At 42.1% G+C, this 22,416-nt stretch overlaps 1 pseudogene; it reads left to right on the top strand.

The window, feature by feature from the left end:
• Positions 1-9,911: 9,911 nt before the first annotated feature.
• LOC139561275 (caspase recruitment domain-containing protein 10-like) lies at positions 9,912-21,994 on the top strand (annotated as a pseudogene).
• The last annotated feature ends 422 nt before the right edge of the window (positions 21,995-22,416 follow it).

The following is a 22,416-nucleotide window of genomic DNA, read 5'->3' as shown; positions in this document are numbered from 1 at the left end:
ATAATGTCAAAGTGGAATTATGTTTTTAGAAATGTTTACAAATTAATAAAAAATTAAAAGCTGAAATGTCTTGAGTCAATAAGTATTCAACCCTGTTGTTATGTTAAGCCTAAATAAGTTCAGGAATAAAAATGTGCTTAACAAGTCATGTAATAAGTTGTATGGACTCACTCTGTGTGCAATAATAGTGTTTAACATGATTTTTGAATGACTACCTCATCTCTGTACCCCAGATATACAATTATCTGTAAGATCCCTCAGTCAAGCAATATATTTCAAGCACAGATTCAACCGCAAAGACCAGGAAGGTTTTCCAATGCGTTGCAAAGAAAGGCACCTATTGGTAGATGGGTAAAAAAGGCATTGAATATCCTTTTGAGCATGGTGAAGTTATCAATTACACTTTGGACAGTGTAACAATACCCTCAGTCACTACAAAGATACAGGTGTCCTTCCTAACTCAGTTGCTGGAGAGGAAGGAAACTGCTCAAGGCTTTTATCATGAGGCCAATGGTGACTTGAAAGCAGTTACAGAGTTTAATGGCTGTGATAGGAGAAAACTGTGGATGGATCAACATCATTGTAGTTACTCCACAATACTAACCTAAATGACCGAGTGAAAAGAAGTAAGCCTGTAAAGAATAAAAAATATTCCAAAATATGCATCATGTTTGCAATAAGGCTCTAAAGTAAAACTGCAAAAAAATGTGGCAAAGAAATTAACTTCATGTCCTGAATACAAAGCGTTATGTTTTGGGCAATTCCAACACAACACATCTCTGAGTACTACTCTTCATATTTTAAAGCATGGTGGTGGCTGCATCATGTTATGGGTATGCTTGTCATCGGCAAGGACTAAGGAGTTTTTTATTATAAAACAAAACAGAATAGAGCTAAGCACAGGCAAAATCCTAGAGGAAAACCTGTTGAGTCTCCTTTCCAACAGACACTGTGAGACAAATTCACCTTTCAGCAGGACAATAACCTAAAACACAAGGCGAAATATACACTGGAGTTGCTTACCAAGATGACATTGAATGTTCCTGAGTGGCTTAGTTACAGTTTTGACTTAAATTGCCTTGAAAATCTATGGCAAGACTTGAAAATGGCTGCCTAGCAATGACCAACAACCAACTTGACAGAGCTTGAAGAATTTTAAAAAGAATAATGTGCAAGAATTGTGCAATCCAGGTGTGCAAAGGTCTTAGAGACTTACCCAGAAAGACCCACAGCTGTAATGGCTGCCAAAGATGATTCTAACATGTATTGACTTAGGGGTGTGAATACTTTTGCAAATAAGATTTGTCTGTATTTTTATTTTTTATTTTTTCTAAAATGTCCAAAAATATGTTAACTTTGTCATTATGGGGTATTGTGTGTAAAAATCAATTTAATCAATTTTGAATTCAGACTGTAACACAACAAAATGTGGAATAAGTCAAGGGGTATGAATACTTTCTGAAGCCACTGTATACCACTTACCACAATTAGGGCAACAATTAAGTTTAAAACTACTGGAACAGTGGTGAACTTGCCTGGTATTGGACCCAAGTGTATCTTGTCCCCATGCACAGTGAGGTAGATGGTTCAGGAAGAAAATAAATGTCAGAGAGCCACAGTTGGAGAATTACAGAACTTGGTCGCATTTTGGGGTCGCCAATTCTCCAAATCTACAATTAGACGCCACCTTCATGCCAATAGGCTATTTGGAAGGGTTGCCATAAAAAGCCTTTATTGACACACATACACACACGCACACAAATGTGAACAACTGGAGTTTTCTAAACAGCATTGGTACTTGGATTGGAATTGGGTGCTATGGCCAGATGAGATGAAAACAGAGCTCTTTGGCCATGCCAAAGGAGGATGCATATGCAGGACAGAACCTCATACCTACTGTAAAATATGGTTGTAGATGTTTGATGTTATGTGGCTGTTTTGTTTTAACTGGTGCTGGGGACTTTTTTAAGGTCAATGGCATCATAAACTATACCAAGTACCTGGACATTTTAGCCAAAGAACCCGGTTGCCTCTGCCACGAGACAAAACCTGGCCACAATTGGATCTTCCAGCAAGACAATGACCCTAAGCACATATCAAAATCCACAAAGAAATGATTAATTGACCACAAAATCCACATTTTGCAATGGCCATCTCAGTCTCTGGACTTGAACACCAATCCTGAGGTTTGAATTGAAGAGGACAGTACATAATTGCAAACTGTTGGATATCAAAAATCTGGAAAGATTCTGTATGGAGGAATGGTCTAAGATTCCTCCCAATGTGTTCTTCAATCTCATGCAATTTTTTTTGAAAAAGGCTAAGTGCAGTTGTCCTCGCAAGGGGAGGGGGCACAAAGTATTGAAAACAAGGGTGCTAATAATTTTGACACTTCTCTTTTTGGGAGAAACTGAAAACTAGCTGTCATTGGTAGAGGTTTGGAACTCTCTTTCTTAATGGTCTATTAATGATGATGTCACCAAAACTCCATCCCACCAACAGGGAAAATTTTCAAGCGGTCTTTTCAAACAGCTCTTACACTAAAAGGGCATTATCATAATTTTCACAATTTCACTGTATTATGCCAACCTCAGTGTGGAGATATATATAAAACCTGGGAAATCGTGTTTTTGACTGTACTGGGCCTTTAAACAAAATGTTTTTCTCAATTGTATAAGTACCAAATAAAATATATAGCTCAGTATATGTATTATTTATTTTATAGTCTTTTTTTGTTCATCTTTATCAAATGTGCCAATAATTTCAGATGCGACTGTAACTGGTCAGCCAAGTATTGCTGTTCCATTTTCAACATTACTGGGAGTCCCTCTAATAGGAAAGAGAACATTTTCAGTATTTATTGTATGTGGCCTTGCCACAACTTTCCATTTCTGTTTGTATGCTTTTTCTCAAATGTGCCTAAACCCATTTAACACAACACTAAACATGAAAACATGAAAAGGCACATTCTAAAATCAAAATGTTTTATGAAGTCTGAGTGGTCAACAAAGCTGTCTATAAATGCAGTTCATATGTGTGGCAGTGCTTACATTTAGATAGCCATGCCTGCTACATACATCCTATAATTTAAAGGTTAATGACAACCACATGTTTTTGGAAAGAAAGTGATAAAGATATGGCTGGCATGAGGCTAATATTGAAGAAGGTGATGTTGGGTGATGCATTTGTGTGCATGTGCAAGGTGTGTACATTTTGGGTAGAGGGTTGTTTTCTTTTAGGTGTGTCTCTAAGTGTGAGTGAGGGAGTTATTAAGACAAATAAGGTCTCGAATTTCAACCCATGACCCCTCCGCAAATTCTCTAACTATACAAACTGAACCGCTAATGCTAACATGCTCCATTCTTAACTGGGCTTCATGTTACAGTCTGCGTTCTGCGCTACACAGGGCCTGATGGAAAACACAGGCAGGTCTGTGGATGTGGCTGCTCTGCTACCCATGGCTCTGTGCCCAGATCCCAGTATAGTGTTCTGTGGTTAGCAGAGAGGGAATGTCCAGGAATGGTTACTAGATCTACAAAACACAATGGGCTGAGTTGTATGGTGTTGTATGGTTTTTCTGACTGAAAAATACATTTATAGTGAGGAGAACCATGGAAGGAGAGTGAGAGAAGTTGTTCTTATATAAAGAACCTTTCTCAAACCTTTCTTCTCTCACTCAGTTGCCAGTAGTGGGACATATACAGATTACCTTTGGTCTTCACTGAAATGTTTTAGATTAATTGCATCCTTTCATCCATTTTTGTTTTTTAAACAATGTGACATTGGCTGGCTCAAAGTCTCTGATCCGTGGCCAGTTCCTTTATATTTCAGTTGGCAGCTATCAGCTTCTTAATAGTGCTTTGGTGATTAGAACAGTGTTTGAATGAACTCTGTCAAAGGAGCCACTGTTCTAATGGAAGTTCTATGACCTACACACAAAGCGGATCCCTTTTTGGTGGTATATAGAACCTTTTTTTTAAGGTTCTATAAAGAACCATACTCATATACAGTGGGGCAAAAAAGTATTTAGTCAGCCACCAATTGTGCAAGTTCTCCCACTTAAAAAGATGAGAGAGGCCTGTAATTTTCATCATAGGTACACTTCAACTATGACAGACAAAATGAGAAAAAAAATCCAGAAAATCCCATTGTAGGATTTTTAATGAATTTATTTGCAAATTATGGTGGAAAATAAGTATTTGGTCAATAACAAAAGTTTATCTCAATACTTTGTTATATACCCTTTGTTGGCAATGACAGAGGTCAAACGTTTTCTGTAAGTCTTCACAAGGTTTTCACACACTGTTGCTGGTATTTTGGTCCATTCCTCCATGCAGATCTCCTCTAGAGCAGTGATGTTTTGGGGCTGTTGCTGGGCATCACGGACTTTCAACTCCCTCCAAAGATTTTCTATGGGGTTGAGATCTGGAGACTGGCTAGGCCACTCCAGGACCTTGAAATGCTTCTTACGAAGCCACTCCTTCGTTGCCCGGGCGGTGTGTTTGGGATCATTGTCATGCTGAAAGACCCAGCCACGTTTCATCTTCAATGCCCTTGCTGATGGAAGGAGGTTTTCACTCAAAATCTCACGATACATGGCCCCATTCATTCTTTCCTTTACACGGATCAGTCGTCCTGGTCCCTTTGCAGAAAAACAGCCCCAAAGCATGATGTTTTCACCCCCATGCTTCACAGTAGGTATGGTGTTCATTGGATGCAACTCAGCATTCTTTGTCCTCCAAACACGACGAGTTGAGTTTTTACCAAAAAGTTCTATTTTGGTTTCATCTGACCATATGACATTCTCCCAATCTTCTTCTGGATCATCCAAATGCTCTCTAGCAAACTTCAGACGGGCCTGGACATGTACTGGCTTAAGCAGGGGGACACGTCTGGCACTGCAGGATTTGAGTCCCTGGCGGCGTAGTGTGTTACTGATGGTAGGCTTTGTTACTTTGGTCCCAGCTCTCTGCAGGTCATTCACTAGGTCCCCCCGTGTGGTTCTGAGATTTTTGCTCACCGTTCTTGTGATCATTTTGACCCCACGGGGTGAGATCTTGCGTGGAGCCCCAGATCGAGGGAGATTATCAGTGGTCTTGTATGTTTTCCATTTCCTAATAATTGCTCCCACAGTTGATTTCTTCAAACCAAGCTGCTTACCTATTGCAGATTCAGCTCTTTGGTCTTGGCCATAGTGGAGTTTGGAGTGTGACTGTTTGAGGTTGTGGACAGGTGTCTTTTATACTGATAACAAGTTCAAACAGGTGCCATTAATACAGGTAACGAGTGGAGGACAGAGGAGCCTCTTAAAGAAGAAGTTACAGGTCTGTGAGAGCCAGAAATCTTGCTTGTTTGTAGGTGACCAAATACTTATTTTCCACCATAATTTGCAAATTAATTAATTAAAAATCCTACAATGTGATTTTCTCATTTTGTCTGTCATAGTTGAAGTGTACCTATGATGAAAATTACAGGCCTCTCTCATCTTTTTAAGTGGGAGAACTTGCACAATTGGTGGCTGACTAAATACTTTTTTGCCCCACTGTACATACAGCACCAAAAAGAGTTTAGCTATGGTTATAACCCTTTTTGGTGCTAGATAGAACGAGTATGAAGTGTACAGGTGTACGCTCTCGTTGGTTGGCCCTCGCTTCATACTCGTCGCCAAACCCACTGGCTACAGGTTATCTACAAGTCTCTGCTAGGTAAAGCCCCGCCATATCTCAGCTCACTGGTCACCATAGCAGCACCCACTCGTAGCACGCGCTCCAGCAGGTATATCTCACTAGTCACCCCCAAAGCCAATTCCTCCTTTGGTTGTCTTTCCTTCCAGTTCTCTGCTGCCAATGACTGGAACGAACTGAAAAAATCTCTGAAGCTGGAAACACTTATCTCCCTCACTAGCTTTAAGCACCAGCTGTCAGAGCAGCTCACAGATTACTGCACCTGTACATAGCCCATCTATAATTTAGCCCAAACAACTACCTCTTCCCCTACTGTATTTATCTATTTTGCTCCTTTGCACCCCATTATTTATATTTCTACTTTGCACATTCTTCCACTGCAAATCTACCATTCCAGTGTTTTACTTGCTATATTGTATTTACCTTGCCACCATGGCCTTTTTTTGCCTTTACCTCCCTTATCTCACCTCATTTGCTCACACTGTATATAGACTTATTTTTCTACTCTATTATTGACTGTATGTTTTGTTTATTCCATGTGTAACTCTGTGTTGTTGTATGTGTCGAATTGCTATGCTTTATCTTGGCCAGGTCACAGTTGCAAATGAGAACTTGTTCTCAACTAGCCTATCTGGTTAAATAAAGGTTAAATAAAAAAAAATATATATTTTTTTTAATCTCTGAGGTTCTACAAAGAACCTTTTGGATAACCATGCAAGTTTTTTAAATTCTGGTTAGGCATGTTATACTACAAAAATTCCATATGTGTTATTATTGTGTTATTTGACAAGTTGGATAAGGCATGCCAGCTCTGGAACACCTAGTGGTCCCTGAGGGGAGAATTGAGAACAACTGATTTAGTCAACAGTTCTCAATTGACACAAGGCCATACGTGAGTCTTTCACAAGACACCGTCATTGGCCATAGTCGTAATTGACATTTAAAACATAACACAACAGGTTAGATCAACTGATATGACACTCTCACTCACGGTAAAACCACACCCCAAAATATTGAAATGAACTGCCACCACTATATTTTAATTATCACAAAAAGATAAACGAACCCTTTCCTGAACTGCAAAGAACCATTAAAGGGCACAAACCATTACCAAATAATCCTTGAGGAAACCTATTTTCTAAGTGTGTAACCCTGTTTTTTATTTTTTATTATTCACCACAGGGTTTGAACTTGTTGCCAAGAAAGTGGACTGAACTCATTTGTGTGAAGTATATCTGTGTTTTGTAATTGCTGGCTGAGCAGCCGTTGACAAAGCAAAACAAAGAAGCTGCCAGTGACAGTCACTCACCCCTCAGCAAACATCCTGTTTCCTCTGAGCTTGTGAGACCTGCCCAATCATAAAAAAATATATACAGACTATAATTGTTACTAATTATAGGACTTAGGAAATAATGTGGGTTAAGTGAGAGTGCTAACCTATTTCACAGTGCTGTGTTCTCTCACTCCAACTTTGTATAGACACCAAGAAATGCAGGGGGGTCAGCATGGGATCTTGAGAAACGCCTGCTCCTTTCCTGTTTACTCTCAGCGCTTCCACAGTTAGGCACGCATGCCTTAGTGAAGTGCATTGCCGTTTTTTGAGGAGCAGTTCACTGTGTCTCCAGGAAATCGTTATTTTTCTGACTGACTGAGCTTGGCGACAGCCAGAAGGCTAGAAGCTGCTGTGTTATCTGGACTGGAGTGAGCGGCCGCTGAGACACCTGACCATCACAGTGGGCCCTGCCCTCATCATCAGCCTCTATCTGAGAGTTAATGGCTTTTGAAAGATGGCACTACCCAGCTGACTTATTTGAATCATAAATCACTCAGTGTGAATCCATTGAAAGAGAGCCCTTCCAACTTTTGAAAACAGTGCATAATGCCCAAAGAGAGCCTCCTCTGATGGGCTGAGGAATTTTCTCTCTGTATAGATGCATCCTATTTTTCTCTCTTCTTTGTTTTTCCACATACTTCTGTTTGTTTAAATAAACAATTCCTTACACTCTGACACTCTGGATCCTCCTTGGTGTTGTTGCATCTTTTGTGTTGAGCTGAATCTAAAACAGGAAAATGCATAATCTCTTCCACATCATATGGGGACAATTAGAGGAGAATAAATTACAGAGCAAGATTTGAATTTACTCATACCACCCATCCCTCTTTTGTTCTCTGTTATCCCCAAAAAAGTGAGGAAAGACACATTCTTTGTGGGGACAAAGGGTTGATTCTGCTGCAGCAGAGCCGACAGTGAGGCCCGAGTCAGAGATAGTGCTGTGGGTCTACTGGGTGAAGGCCAGTGTGGTTGTGCTGGACTGGGACAACGCATTCCACCACTGCAGCACTGGGCTCTGGGGCTCTCTCAATGCCCTCTCTGTTTCTGTCACCTCAGAAATGACAAGAATGATGTCCCCTCTGGGCCTGGCCAGTGGCCGTAGTGCTTCTGAATGTGAGAAGCAGGGGAGGGCTTTGAGAAAATATGAAAACGAAAGAGAGATGGGGAGAGGGGAGAGGACGTGCTTAAGTTGTTTCAAACATCTATTTCTGAACATTAAGGCGCCTATGAATATCTAAAAACAAAGTAATTTATGATATTTAGATAAGCCCACTTAACGCGTACAGTTATGACTGATAGTGTGTTAACGCTTACAATTTGACAGATACTGTGTTATTACAACAGAAGTCAGCAGTGACATTGCAGAGGCATACAGGCTGGTGCGTCTGGCCTGAGCACAGTAGGGGGGTTTAAACTGGGAAGGTGTTAACTCCCTGTACTCTATCTGTGTGGTGCACTTTGTTTTGTTGTCTGTGTAAACCCTGATCAATTTTTTTAATACAATTCTAATAAAAAAGATAATTACAAAAAAAGGCTAAAAATAACATTTAATAATAATAAATAAACTGGGAATGTGTCTCTCAGTTACAGTGCAATGTGAGACAGGAAATATGGGGTGCCTGACAAACGAATGTGTCTTTCTCTTGACACACTGAAAGGAAATGTCAACCTACCCTCGGCCCCTGGGCCTCCCCTGAATAAACAAGCAGACCAGTGTCTCAGAGCTGCTGGACTGAAGAAGGGCCTACAGCACAGAAGCCAAAATAGTGGGGCCTACAAACAAAAAAACATTTCTAAGGTAGCAGCAGCCTTTCAAAAGCAATTACATAATATTGAAATGATTTGTCATTATGTATGTAAGGCGTGGTCCCTCTATTGTAGACTGCTACAGCAGTTTTAGGTAATAGGTTTTCACCATGATTCAAGATCTTGTAGTAAAAGAGAGACCATGAATGAGTCAGTGCTCAGTGGACCAGGCCAGGGTGAGTCACATGCTGGGCAAGAGCCCCAGGGTATAGTTATCTAACAAAACATAACATAGGACAAAACTGTCCTATATATTCAATATAATTAATCAAAGATGTAATAAAAACAACTGGTGTTATTGGTGTGAGCAATGGAACTTCCAAAGATATTGACAAAAGAAAGGTAAATTAAACTGAGCAACTTTGTAAAGCAGTGGGTGGATTGCTCCACCTTGTGGAAAAGCCCTTTTCAAGCCCCTCTTCAAAAGCAGCTTTAATACCTAATTGAGTTGAAGGGAGTAAACTCTAAAAGTTCAACAGCAAAAATGACTGATCTTCATGATCTTAGATCTGTATGGCCTGTTGAAAGGGAAGTTGTCCTCTAGCCAACTGATGGCTGGTTACATTTGAACTATGGTAGGCTTTCCTTTTTAACAACATTTGTTTCAAGTTAACCATACACTGTGTGCACAGGAATATCAATTTCCAAAGACCAAGGCCACTTTATTGCAGGAAATTAGCTTTAACGGTTGACTTTGGGCATGAAAACGGTCCAACTCCTTCACTTTCTCAATTTTCAAACAGAAAATGTTGCCCTTGCGTTAACCAGAGATACAGTATTTGGGTTAACCTGGCCTTAACCTAAAGTAGCAGGCTTAAAAGAAAACGCCTGAGAGGAGTACCACATCCGGTTTTCATCAGAAAAGGAAGCCTATGTTGAATTAGCTGTATCCCTGAAAACCGGATACATCCGGTTGTTGGAAATTTATCCTGGTTTGGTCATCTGGAATGATCAGGACAGTTGTGAACAATTGCTGATTGGTGGAATATGGGATGTGCAGACAATTGTGAGGAGGCGGGACTGCAAAGTTGGGGAGGGGTGTGATACTGCGTCCCAGGTACAACACAACCAGCTTCTCAACGCAATAGCATAGCCATAGTGGAATAGTAGTTGACGTTTCTATGGACTCATTCATCCTTTTATGATTGATCAAAACGAAAAGTGGAATATCAGTCTGAGGAGTTTGCTTACAACACAATCAATCCTTGACAATGAGTGGTAAGTGGGAAATGAAGATTTCTTCTTGCCATGTTTATTATTTAAACATTTTCTAAAGATGACATAACAGCATTTCTTAACTGACTTTTTCAGATAAAGTTAGATGACTCAATCGGGGGTGAAAAGTTGCGGCACTGAATGACACTTCGCCCTCCTTATTGTCTTGTCAGTCACAGTTATTTTTAGTATTGTAAGCTCCGGTCAATTAATGTAGTAAATATTCATATTGCCAAGTAGTCTGAGGGGTGTTCATTTTTATTTTGAGATGTTGTCTTATTTTTTGAGTCTCAATTGAACATGTTTTTTCTTAGTCCAGGGAGTTGGCACAACTGCTCCTCAGTAGTTGAGGTCTTTGTCTGCTATCACAGTAGGTTTTTAAGTGTGCGATATGAATCACACCAGTGTTTGCATTCTTGAGCTCTGAGACAGATTTAATGTCGTCCCTATCATTGTTTACGACCCACCAACCAACCTTGTGCAACACCAGGAGAAACTTGAGTAAATCATTGGTGCAGATAAATGCACCATCAAATGTGTTCATAGTACTGGAAGTTAATCCTACAGCCTGTAATACAGTGCATTCGGAAAGTATTCAGACCCCTTGACTTTTTCCACATTTTGTTACATTATAGCCTTATTCTAAAATCAATTAAATCGTTTTTTCCCCTCATCAACCTACGCACAATACCCCATAATGACAAAGCAAAAACAGGTTTTTAGATTTTTTTGCAAAAAAACCTTAACTATCACATTTCCATAAGTATTATTGACCCTTTACTCAGTACTTCGTTGAAGCACCTTTGGCAGTGATTACAGCCTGGAGTCTTCTTGGGTATGACGCTACAAGCTTGGCACACCTGTATTTGGGGAGTTTCTCCCAGTCTTCTCTGGAGATCCTCTCAAGCTCTGTCAGGTTGGATGGGAAGCGTCACTGCACAGGTATTTTCAGGTCTCTCCAGAGATGTTCGATCAGGTTCAAGTCTGGGCTTTGGGTGGGCCACTCCAGGACATTCAGAGACTTCTCCCGAAGCCACTCCGGTGTTGTCTTGGCTGTGTGCTTAGGGTCGTTGTCCTGTTGGAAGGTGAACCTTCAACCCAATCTGAGGTCCTGAGCGCTCTGGAGCAGGTTTTCATCAAGGATCTCTCTGTACTTTGCTTTGTTCATATTTGTTCATCTTTGCTCTGACATGCACTTTCAACTGTGGGACCTTATATAGACAGAAGTGTGCCTTTCCAAATCATGTCCAATCAATTGAATTTACCACAGGTGGACTCCAATCAAGTTGTAGAAACATTGTAGGATGATCAATGGAAACAGGATGCACCTGAGCTCAATTTCGAGTCTCATAGCAAAGGGTCTGAATACTTATGTAAAGAAGTGTTAGGTTCTTATTTTTGAGAGTAAATAACTCACGGACACTAGACAAGCTTGAACCAAGTTTAATTCTTCCCAAAGGTTCTGTACAGCAGTTATAAATAAAATAAAACATTTCTCCCATCACAGATATACAGTATATATCCCACTTAAGACACTCCTCCTTCTCTCCAATCCTTGCATCTTATGGTTCTACAGGAAAAGAGTAACAGGATACTAAACCCTTATTACTCCCTTCAGGGGATCTGACCTCACCTCCTGACCTCAACCCCTCCTTCACCTAATCCACAGATGTCCATCTGTCTCCCCTATATCGACATGTTGCTCTCCTCCCATCCACCCAGCACATTCCAAAGCCATCTGTCTTTCTACAGAGAACCATTAACTTCTGACATAAAACCCAGTCTCTTTCACAATTCTATGCTTCTTCTCTATCATTTATTTAATATCTCAATGTTCAAAATGTCAAATCCAACATAAGGTATTTCTCTTTTTTAGCAAACATTTCTAAAAATCTGTTTTCGCGTTGTCATTATGGGGTATTGTGTGTAGTTTGATGAGGGAAACAAATAATGTAATACATTTTAGAATAAGGCTGTAACGTAACAAAATGTGGAAAAAGTCAAGCGGTCTGAATACTTTCCGAATGCTCTAATGTTAAATGCAAAATAATCCCCTCCAGCTTTCCTTGGAGGACAGCCAGAAAAGCACCTCCTTTTGCTTCTTCTCACAATGCAGCAGACAATGGCCATAAACTGTATTATCAACATAGTTTGAGCCTGTTCTTTATAACACAGAATGTTGGCTCCTCTTTCAAACCAGTCCTATATTAACTTGCTTCCTCTGTACCAGGCATCACAGTATGGGTGAAGGATTATGAAACGGGACAGGAAGAGGGGCGGCCGGTGTCCCCGTTCTCTGAGGAGTGCTGTGAGGAGCTGTGGGACAGGGTGGAGGGGGTGAGGCACAAGCTGACCCGCATCCTGAACCCAGCCAAGCTTACCCCCTACCTGAGGCAGTGCAAGGTCATTGACGAGCAGGATGAGGATGAGGTCCTCAACTCCACCCAGTACCCACTACGTATCAGCAAGGCTGGTGAGAGAGAGGGAGGGAGGGAGAGGGAATGTGTGGGAGCGAAAAAGAGAGGGAGAATGAGAGAAAAATTATGGAAGGGAATGAGAAGAGTGTAAAAGGTACAGTTGAAGTCGGAAGTTTACATACACCTTAGCCAAATACATTTAATAAACTCAGTTTTTCACAATTCCTGACATTTAATCGTAGTAAAAATTCCCTGTCTTCGATAAATTGGGATCACCACTTTATTTTAAGAATGTGAAATGTCAGAATAATAGTAAAGAGAATGATTTATTTCAGCATTTATTTATTTCATCACATTCCCAGTGGGTCAAAAGTTTACATACACTCAATTAGTATTTGGTAGCATTGCCTTTAAATTGTTTAACTTGGGTCAAACGTTTTGAGTAGCCTTCCACAAGCTTCCCACAATAAGTTGGGTGAATTTTGGCCCATTCCTCCTGACAGAGCTGGTGTAACTGAGTCAGGTTTGTAGGCCTCCTTGCTCGCACACGCTTTTTCAGTTCTGCCCACAAATGTTCTATAGGATTGAGGTCAGGGCTTTGTGATGGCCACTCCAATACCTTGACTTTGTTGTCAAGACCCATTTGTGTCCAAGCTTTAACTTCCTGACTGATGTCTTGAGATGTTGCTTCAATATATCCACATAATTTTCCGTCCTCATGATGCCATCTATTTTGTGAAGTGCGATGTCTAGCAAAGAGGCACCGAGTTTGAAGGTAGGCCTTGAAATACATCCACAGGTACACCTCCAATTGACTCAAATGCCTATCAGAAGCTTCTAAAGCCATGACATTTTCTGGAATTTTCCAAGCTGTTTAAAGACACAGTCAATTTAGTGTATGTAAACTTCTGACCCCCTGGAATTGTGATACAGTGAATTATAAGTGAAATAATCAGCCTGTAAACAATTGTTGGAAAAATTACTTGTGGTAGATGTCCTAAACGACTTACCAAAAATATAGTTTGGTCGAAAGAAATTTGTGGAGTGGTTGAAAAACGAGTTTTAATGACTCCAACCTAAGTGTATGTAAACTTCCGATTTCAACTGTAAGTGAGAGGAGGCAGGGAGAGGGGATGTAGGTCGGAGAGAATGAGGTAAGGAGGGGTTTGTGCCGTGTGAGAAAAAGGTGGTTAGGAAGGATAGCAAGAGGGGAGTGAGAGACAGAGGGAGGGGAGACAGGTATGAGTAACGAGGCAGGAGATCAAGATGAAAGGAATGAAGGGGTGGCCACTAGCTAGGTAAAGGAGAGGGAGAGATAAAGGAGGAGGTAGACAGATGGGGAGTGAAAAAGACGGGGAGAGAGGAAGAAACAGAGAGATGAGGTTAGAGAGGAAAAGATGACAAAGGGATTACCTGGAACATGAGCAGCTTTCACACTTGTGTCAGTACAGTACTTACAGTGTCTCCATCTTCAGGATGTATTGTCGTCTTCATCTTATAAACTTTAATGATGTCCTAACTGTTTATCAGGACGTTTGATTGACATCCTGCATGGGCGGGGCCAGCGTGGCCTGCAGGCCTTCATGGAGTCTTTGGAGTTCTACCACCCAGTGCAATACACTCAGCTCACTGGACAACAGCCCACCCAGCGCTGCTCCATCATCTTGGGTAAGGATTTGTCCCCAAATATCCCCCTTCCACTCCTGTATGACCAGTGTTCCCCCATCCCCCATTTACCTCCATTGCTGTGTCCCCCCAGATGTGGAGGGTCCAGAGGGCCTGACTCAGTTCCTGCTGCTCGAGGTGCGTAAAATGAGGGAGCAGCTGCGGGGGAGCCGCGTGTGTGAGCGCCGCCTGTCCCAGCGTTGCCGTGTGGCCGAGGAGGAGCGCAGCCGGGCTGAACGCAAGACACTGGACCTACGACATGACCGGCTGTAGATGGAGAGGTACACCACACAGAACCACACATACAGGGCTTAAAGCACTGTGAGACAAATGACACTATGAGAAGCATTAAAGTTTGATTAATTGAACTTCACAGGTAAAACCACACAAACATCTGGTTGTTATCCACAAGGCCCAACAATGTGCAATGCACCCAAAGTGAATGACAGTATTCAGACTGGAACTTGAAAAATCGGGAATGATATACAGAAACTACATTCATGATGAGCCATGGTCCATGGCTGTCATACATTTCTTTAATAGGGATGTACAGTTTCTATGTCCAGTGTACTGAGAGCTGGCTGAATGTGTCTCCCACAGGCTGCGTCAGGACTGGGAGGCAGGCAGCAGGGAGCTGGGCCGGCTGAAGGACCTGCACCTGGAACAGGCTGTGAAATACTCTCGTGCCCTGGAGGATCAGGCCAAGGCCTCCGCACGTGAGAGAGAGCTACTGGAACAGGTATAGAGAGGAGAGGGGGCCAAAGGATCTGATGGGTTGTTGAAGGAGAGGGATGGTGACTGGGACAGAAGAAAGCAGCTGGAGAAAGATAAAAGGATGGATGGAGGTATAATTTTTTGAAAGAGCTGTTGGGACATGCCTTTATAGGAAGCCTTTTCCCTGGTAGGATTCCCTTGTAATACTCTTACTCAACCTTTTCTACAGATGGAGCAGCTGAAGACCAGACTGATGGAGGCAAAGAAAGAGACTGACATTAGTCCTGTCTCTATTGCGCCAGTCAGAAGGAACAGTAGTGTCACCCATCGCACGAACGGCACCCCCGCTGTTCCCGAGAAGAGTGAGAAGCCACGACAGCACATTGACATTCAGAAGTCAGGTCACATTGAAACACAGGTGAGAGCCACCACTCAGAGTGAATCTGATTCACCCTCTGAGTTTGTGATGTTTTCCCGCTCCGACGGTGCTGCTCTAACTTTTGTATTGTTCCGTTTTGACCTCAGGCTCTGTTGGACATCCTGAAGCAGGACCGCAGGTAGGCAGCAGAGCAGAGACACGAGCTGTGTGGCAACATCGCCAGACTACAGGGAGAGCTGGAGAGCTCTGAGGATTTCAGGGACAAGGTGAGAGCAGAGAAATAGCATATTCACACCATTCTGTCCCGTGATTCACTCTCAGAAGTCACTGAGCTGGTGACGGTTTTTCAAGTTGTCTTTGTTCAGGCTTCATAAAGTGTTAAAACATGCCTCTTGTATATCAACACAATTGTATTATTCTGTCTTTGATGGTATGGTGTGTTGTGAAGCTGGAGTCTCAGTGTGAGCAGCTGCAGCTGAAGGTGATGACTCTCCAGCTGGACTGGGAGACAGAACAGGAAAGGAGCATTTCCGACTTCAACCAGATTATGGAGCTGGAGAAGGAGAGGGACCAGGTCAGTAGGTCTGAGTAGGGATATGGGTTAGAATCAAGTAATCAATGTATGGTAAGGTTTTTGTTTCTGTTGGTTTAAATTGTTCATGGCTGTTTGGACACTGAATGCACATGCACAGAGGAATATTGAGGTCGGAGTGTTGAGTTTGAGGCCTTTTTGCTGGATAATATAAGGCCCTTCTCTGCATAGTTGCCACATTACTCACCGTAATACATAATTTTTGTCTAGTCACGCAGGTGTTTCCACTACTCAGTATCTCCCCCACTCTGTGTCTGTCTGTCTCCTCATAACTCATCTCTCTAGCACGTTCTCTCCTCCTTCCTCTGATACTGTATATCCTTCAGGCTCTGCGCAGTCGAGACAGCCTGCAGTTGGAGTATACTGACTGCCTATTGGACAAGAACTGTCTGCGTAAACGCATCGCAGAGCTTCAGGCCAATCTAGAGCAGCAGCAGAGAGAGCTGAAGAAAGAGAAGGACAGGAGCAGGGAGCAGAATTCCCCCTGTATGCACTGTGTGAGTCTCAGCTACTGTATGTACACACATTCTGTGTACACACTTTTGATTATACTTGCACAACACAAGTGTGTTTTCCCTATTCTGTCAGACATACAGTTTCACACACTCACAAAAATATGATAATCAAATTACAGTGTCGACCTGTTAGCCTTCTCCTGTACTCTTCTAATGTGATTGTCTCTCTGTACCTCTCCTAGTCTCACCTGTCTCTGTGCAACGAGGACCAGTGCTACGGGCCCTGCTGCTCCCCAGCCCTCTGCCCAACGGCACTCACCAGCTGCTCTGCAAGGTCAGAGTTCATCGCCATCTTATCATCTTCATTGGCAGCAGCTAGAATATTAGCAACATTATAGTGTTACCATCAACAGTAGCCACAACATTTATCTCTTCATAATCATGTAATAAATAGTCCTTGAGGAGTGTGGCAGTGTTGCTGTCCAACCCGTCTTTTCATTTGACTCATTCACAGAGTTGTACTGAAGTAGGTACCATTGAGCTGATCCCCGTAATAATAATGATCATTTTACTTGGCATGATTATTCATGGTCTACTTACAGAGAATATTATTTTTAGATCAGAGTGAAGCAACTCCTGTGTGCTAATTAGGTCACATTGTTGTTTTGCATAGAGTTAGAGATATGATGTTTTATGTATTGTTTATTTAACTTTTGTTTATTACCTACTTCACTTCTTTGGCAATGTTAACATATGTCTCCCATGCCAATAAAGCCCCTTGAACTGAATTGAATTGATGTTGCCAGAGAGGAATTTGTGTAACTGTCAGCATGTTGGTACCTGTAGGATAGCTTTCAGTGAACAGATGTTGATGATGTCTCTGTTTTCATTTCTGTGTCACAGTCTCCCTCTACAGACCAAACCCATGACCACTCCGAAGGTAAGCCTATATTTCAATTCAATTCAAATCAAATCAAATGTTATTTGTCACATGCACCGAATACAACAGACCTGCAGTAAAATGCTTACTTACATGCCCTTAACTAACAATGCAGTTTTAAGAAAAATACCAACAAAAATAAGAAATAAAAGTAACAGATAATTAAAGAGCAGCAGTAAAATAACAATAGCGAGGCAATATACAGGGGGTAGAGTTGAGATGAATGCAGTGTTTCCCAACCAGGGGTACTTGGCCTATCCACTGGTGGTACTTGAGAAGACTCATGAGACCATAGGCTTACTGGCAAATGCACACGAGGGGGTACTTTAAGGGTACTCTGGCCAGAGCAAATATACTTGGTGGTAGAGTAACGGAAAAAGGTTGGGAACCACTGGATTCGGGGATTGGGGTTTTGCAAGGATAGCATTGAAGAAAAGAGCATTCCTGAGTTAATCCCTCTTTTTTTTCATGTTTACTTTATTTATTCTACATTTTTACATCACTGTAGCTGATGAAGGATTAACCTTGTATTTGAACTACTGTTTGAATAAGACATGGTAGAAATAGGCATGGCCAAAACAAATGTTTTTTTTGACAACTTTGATGAGAGAGGATAGGCTTAGACTTCTAAATACTTTATTTTGTCTGCAGGTTCCCGCTCAAACTCAGAGGAGAATCTCTTGACACCAGTGAGTTGTTACATTACTCCACAACACTTTGTGACATGCCAACATATCAAAGCATCATGTCTCATCTTGCGTTCATCTATATTATATTAACAAATGTATTTTTCTCACTGAACAGTGTAGCTGTGAATACACACAGTATATGTGGATTATTGAATAATTAATCAACTTTTCAAGTTGTCAAGGAGACAATGAATAGGTTTAAATTGTGGGCCTGCATCGATACTTTAGTCATTCTCTATTTCACTCTTTGTTTGTGTCCTGTGTGTTTTACATACAGTGGACAGTGAGAGGGATGTTAACAGGCTCTCCATCTTCCCCTTCCCTCCCTGTATGAACTCCATCAACCGCAGGGTCAACATAGAGTATGTCATACCCATAGAATTAGGAATTAGAATTATTATTAATTTAATAGGATATCTATGGTCATACCATAGCAGATCAACTTTTACATTATTCTCCGATATGGAGATATCACTCTCTTAAATCCCATGTTATGCTGTAAATGCATTTAAAACTAAATAAATGATGATGAAAAGTCCTCTTTTGTGATCTTATCCCTTTACAGGTTTGACCTGGACTCCTGGGGCAGTGATGAGAATGAGAACCTCACAGGTTTGGTTTAGTTCAGTACATCCCTCCTGTCTGTCTAAGTCTGTAGTTACCTGTAATACCTGTAACCCCGGCTAAGTATAGATGTGTGTAGTGATGTCTCATTATGTTGTGTTTCAGGAGTCCAGAGTGAGGTCTCCCTGTCGAACTCCTGTAGCTCACTGCATTCTCACCTCTTCCCCCCTGACCTCGTCAACCTGCCCCCTGTCCCACCTCACAAACCCAACTACAGCAGTCTCTGGTATGTCTCCATCTCTGTGCTGCCTACATCAGGACTGCTAATCCAACATAGTGTAGGTACACTTGCTAACCCTTTATGGTGTGAGATATAATCTTAACTGTATACTGATAAGTGTAATTACCATCTCTCTTTCCACTTCCTCTTTCAGCTTCGAGCCCCTGTCCCCCGTACCTAGTCCCCCCACTACGCCCAAAAGAGGAAGAGGCAGCCTGGCAGATGACATCACCATCATTGGGGGCAACCGCACAGGCATCTTTGTTAGCAGCGTCAGAGCTGGTTCTCCTGCTGAGCAGTGTGGTCTGAAGGAGGGCAGTGAGTTACTGGAGATGAGAAACAGAGGCATACAGACAGATGGACAGGCAAACAGATAGTAGAAAAACAGCCACACAGGCCTGAGTATAACTGTCTCTCTCCTCCCTGCCCAGCTGGAGAAGGTTCTGTTTGGTGGGGGCAGTGTGCTGATGGGCCAGTGCACTGGAGAGGTGGCCCACTTCTCTCTGCAGTGGTGGACAGAGCCCTCTTCTCTCAAACACCAGACCAACACAGGGGGTGAAGTTCTGAGACAGCTTTTACAGTTGTTTTCCTTGACTGATGTGCTTTTTCAGTACAGTACACCTTTATAGTATATGGTCTTGGCCTTTATCCAGGCGTCAGACTGTTTATAGAACCAAAAAAGATAAAAGAATAGAGTGTGTGTAACTAACTGCCCACCCCTTTTCCTCTTCTCAGCTTACTCCAAGTTATGTGCCCAGCTCCCTTCTCCTACCTTCTACGGTGCTGACTCCTTCTACGTGCGCGTCAACCTGGACCTGGACCCTCATAGCGACCTGCCCTGTCTAGGGGGGGGGGGGGTGATGACATAATACACGTCACTGACACCCGTTACAATGGGAAGTACCAGTGGCGCTGCACCCTGGTGAACCCCCGCACAGCCAAGCCCTTGCAGGCGGGGGTCATGCCCAATTACAACAGGTAAGGGAGAGGTGCCACGTACTGTAATAATACCTTTGTTACAGAGTTCAAATGAACGGGTTATACAATGTAAGACATTTTAATAAGCATGAGAAGAAGATTAAACATTCCATTAATCTATAACAGACAGTTGTGCAAATGTTTAGCTTTGTTAGACTGCACTCACAGACTGCATGGGACACGTAGTGATGCAGTCCCCCTAAATCTTTCTCTATCTCAGAGCCCAGCAACTGTTATTGGTGAGGTTACGTACCTTAGCCCTGGAGCAGAAGGATTTTTTTTTTTTTTTTTGAAGTACGTCTCCTCTTGTCCCTACTGTGTGTGAATCTCTGGTAACCAAGGGTAACCAGACTACTGATTCCTCCATTCCTCACTGTAGGTATCCAAGAAGGGCTCTGAGCGTGTGCGATTGGTCAAGGCTGTGTCCCCCAGCTGTCGTGGGACTGGTTCCACCCCACAGGTCCTTTACACACTCAGCAACCGTAAGCTCCTCCCATATGACTTTATTTATATTTTTGTCCTTTGAAGACTATAGTAAGATAAAAATGCATGAATCTAAATGTGTGTGTGTGTGTGTGTCTTTGCTCAGGTCATGAGGAGCACCTGATTCCTTACAGTATGGTCCAGCCAATACAGGTCAAGACCAAACGGCCTGTCATCTTCTCCCCCTCCTTGCTCTCTCGCGGCCTCATAGAGAGACTGCTTCAGCCAGCAGAGTCTGGACTGGACTTCAACACCTGCCAACCAGGTACACACACACACACACATGCAGACACACATGGTTATTTACATAGTGTCACTACACACTCAAATTTCAGAAGCACTAGTTGCATGCTTGTTGTCCTTCTTGCATGATCGGCTGTGTTTTAAAGTAATTACTTGTAGATATGTTGTCTCTCTACCGCTTCTCATGGAGTGATGTATTTCAGAGCCAATCCAGGCCACAGAGAGAAATATTAAGAGTGTTTTCCTGCTAGATGCTTCCACCCCAGAGCAGGCTCTTGGAATCAGTCTGCAGTCTATTCAGGATGTAATAAGCCAGGTATACACTCTTTCATTCATTCTCTCTCTCGCTCTCAGACACTCACACACACACACAAACAAACAAACACTTCCCATGGGGAAAAAACTGGTTGTGTCAATTTGTATTTTTTATTTAACCTTTATTTAACTAGGCAAGTCAGTCAAGAATAAATTCTTATTTACAATGACGGCCTACCCCGGCCAAACACTCCTCTAACCCGGACGACGCTGGGCCAATTGTACACCACCCTATGGGACTCCCGATCACGGCCAGTTGTTATACAGCCTGTAATCTAACCAGGGTCGGTAGTGGCGCCTCTATAGCACTGAGATGCAGTGCCTTAGACCGCTGCGCCACTTGGGAGCCCCAAAATGTTGCTTCCACGCTATTTCAACGAGAAAATGTTTTGTAATGATGCTTAATCGACGTGGAAAACTGAATGGATTTGAAAAAGTCATCAACATAAGGGAATTTTGTCTTTTTTCATCAAACATTTAATATAAATCCAATGACATGGTGACATTTTTTTGTTGATTTCACATTGAATTCATGATAGTTGACAACTACACCTAATGTAAATCAAAACTAGAGGTTGAACTGTCTGTGCCTAGTGGGTTACCTTTCCCATATAGGTTTCTGTGTCTTGTCTCTCAGGACAAGCACTGTCTGTTGGAGCTGGGCCTGAGTAGTGTGGAGGGCCTTCTAAGGCAGGGGGTCTACCCTATCGTCATTAATATCCGACCCAAGAACAAAAAACACAAGAAGCTAAAGTAGGTGCCTGACTGACTATCTGTATTTGTGTGTGTTTACAATACACTTTTAGATCATAAGTTATTCTATGTTCTCTAATCCAATTTATAAACAGTAAAGTCTATCTATTTTGCCCCATTGACAGGAAGTTGCTGACCGGGCGAGGGGAGGATGGCGTGATGGAGGAGGTGTGTCAGGCGGACGAGCAGCAGCTGGAGACCCTACCCCTGCTCTACGACACTCTGGAACCTAGCACCTGGAGCTGCACCGAGGATCTGCTTCTAGCCATACGCAATGTCATCCACAGCCAGCAGAAAGCACTGCTGTGGGTTGAGTTGGAAAGGCTCCAATAGATCCCAATGTTATCGCCCAGTTTTATTGTTTTACTAAGCTAAATTTGATACAATTACCATATACATTTCACACACACCCATTTAGATACCTAGTTCTACCACAGTAAATATGAAGTTTCATGTTCATATGATGAATTAAACCTTACAAGCTCAGTAGTAACGTGTCTTTATATTTTAATGTTGTATTTATTGTCTACCTATGCTAAACATCAGCATTAAACAACCTTCATTAGTTAACAGAGCATCTTTTTAAATTATTGAATAATTCATAATAATACATGGAATTTGTATAGCACTTTTCTAACACCCAAAGACATTAATATTAGTAGTTGGGGTTTGCCTACATTTGCCTTTGGCCACTAGTCACAATACAATAGCTTTTGAAAGTTCTTCTAAAAATAAAAATACAACTTATGACTGCTTTATGGTTAGGAAAAACTTTGGCCTTTAGAATGTTGCTTTCAAGACAACTGGAAACTCGGGAAAATAACGAGAGCTTAAAGGTGCTGCATTGTCAACACGTCATCTGTATTGACAATACAGTATTTACTGCGATGCGGCCTCCGCAGAAGTCAGAG

The sequence above is a fragment of the Salvelinus alpinus genome, chromosome 1, assembly GCF_045679555.1.
Source record: "Salvelinus alpinus chromosome 1, SLU_Salpinus.1, whole genome shotgun sequence".
Lineage (NCBI taxonomy): Eukaryota > Metazoa > Chordata > Actinopteri > Salmoniformes > Salmonidae > Salvelinus > Salvelinus alpinus.
The sequence above is the reverse complement of the archived record's forward strand: the minus strand, read 5'-3'. Positions and strand labels throughout refer to the sequence as shown.